The sequence below is a fragment of the Austrofundulus limnaeus genome, unplaced genomic scaffold, assembly GCF_001266775.1.
Source record: "Austrofundulus limnaeus strain Quisiro unplaced genomic scaffold, Austrofundulus_limnaeus-1.0 Scaffold1069, whole genome shotgun sequence".
Taxonomy (NCBI): Eukaryota; Metazoa; Chordata; class Actinopteri; order Cyprinodontiformes; family Rivulidae; genus Austrofundulus; species Austrofundulus limnaeus.
The window spans coordinates 93415-94386 of NW_013953471.1; the positions used below are offsets into that span (position 1 = coordinate 93415).

Below are 972 nucleotides of genomic sequence, written 5' to 3' on the forward strand. Positions count from 1 at the left end.
CAGTTTAGCTTAAAGTTTAAATTTTAGTTTAAAACAAAGGCAAGGAGGAAAACACTTACCTGTACTTTTGTTTTAAACTAATCTTTAAGCCAAACAGTTGCAGTACAAGCATGCACAGTAGATCCACACATGGATCCTGCTCCTTTGTCTTTTGACCAATAGAAGAGCTGAACCAAGGAGGACCGCCCACCTTCTTTGCATAATGAGGCATAAATGAATAAGGTAACTTATAAACAGGACACAGAAGAATGTAAAAGCAACACATGGAAATAAAAAGATTTGAGGGGGAAAACAAATGAAAATAAAGATTTAAGCAACTCAAATGCATTTACAAGTAAAAGGAAAAACACATACTATAAAAATTTTAAAAACAAAAATTGAATTGCGAGAATGTATATAATTTATTTGAACTAAGCTGTACAAAATATGAAGGTCAATTAAGTTATAAAATATGAGTTAATGTTCTTTTAATTTAATTGGTGCTTTTTAACTGTACTTATTTATTGGTGAATTTATATAATACTGCTTTTATTTCTAATTTTGTCAGTTTCAGTCCTCCACAGCAGTAGACAATAAGTGTCAATATTAAAACTATACTATTTCTTGTAAAACTCACTCATTTTGTTTCTGAATACAAAAATCTTTGTAAAAATTATGCTACATATATCTATAAAACTAAACATTGTTTTGCCAATAAAACCTTTTGTTTCCTTTTGTTTAAAATTCAACATTTTAGCTGAGTGAAGTTCTTCATTCTTACATTAGTCTGGTAACATTAGAAAAATCCCTGAAATGTGAACCAGTCACAAGCAAACCAAAAGATCTAAAAACTAACACAAGAATTCACAAAACTGTTGCAAAATAACATTGCAAAAACACTTCTTCATGACCATATCTTGACTTTGTCGAACTAACAGAATTTGTTTAGTGCTTTAACTGGGTCAATAAAATCTTATCCCAGTTTTTTTTTTT

The 972-nt window shown here is 29.3% G+C and overlaps 1 protein-coding gene across 1 annotated transcript in view; it reads right to left on the bottom strand.

The window, feature by feature from the left end:
• Positions 1–407: 407 nt before the first annotated feature.
• The window catches only part of LOC106533993 (sterile alpha motif domain-containing protein 3), a gene marked incomplete at its 5' end in the record, with an annotated part of 5700 nt that continues 5135 nt past the window's right edge, over positions 408–972 (bottom strand). Inside the window, 1 exon segment of the mRNA XM_014030488.1 lies at positions 408–971.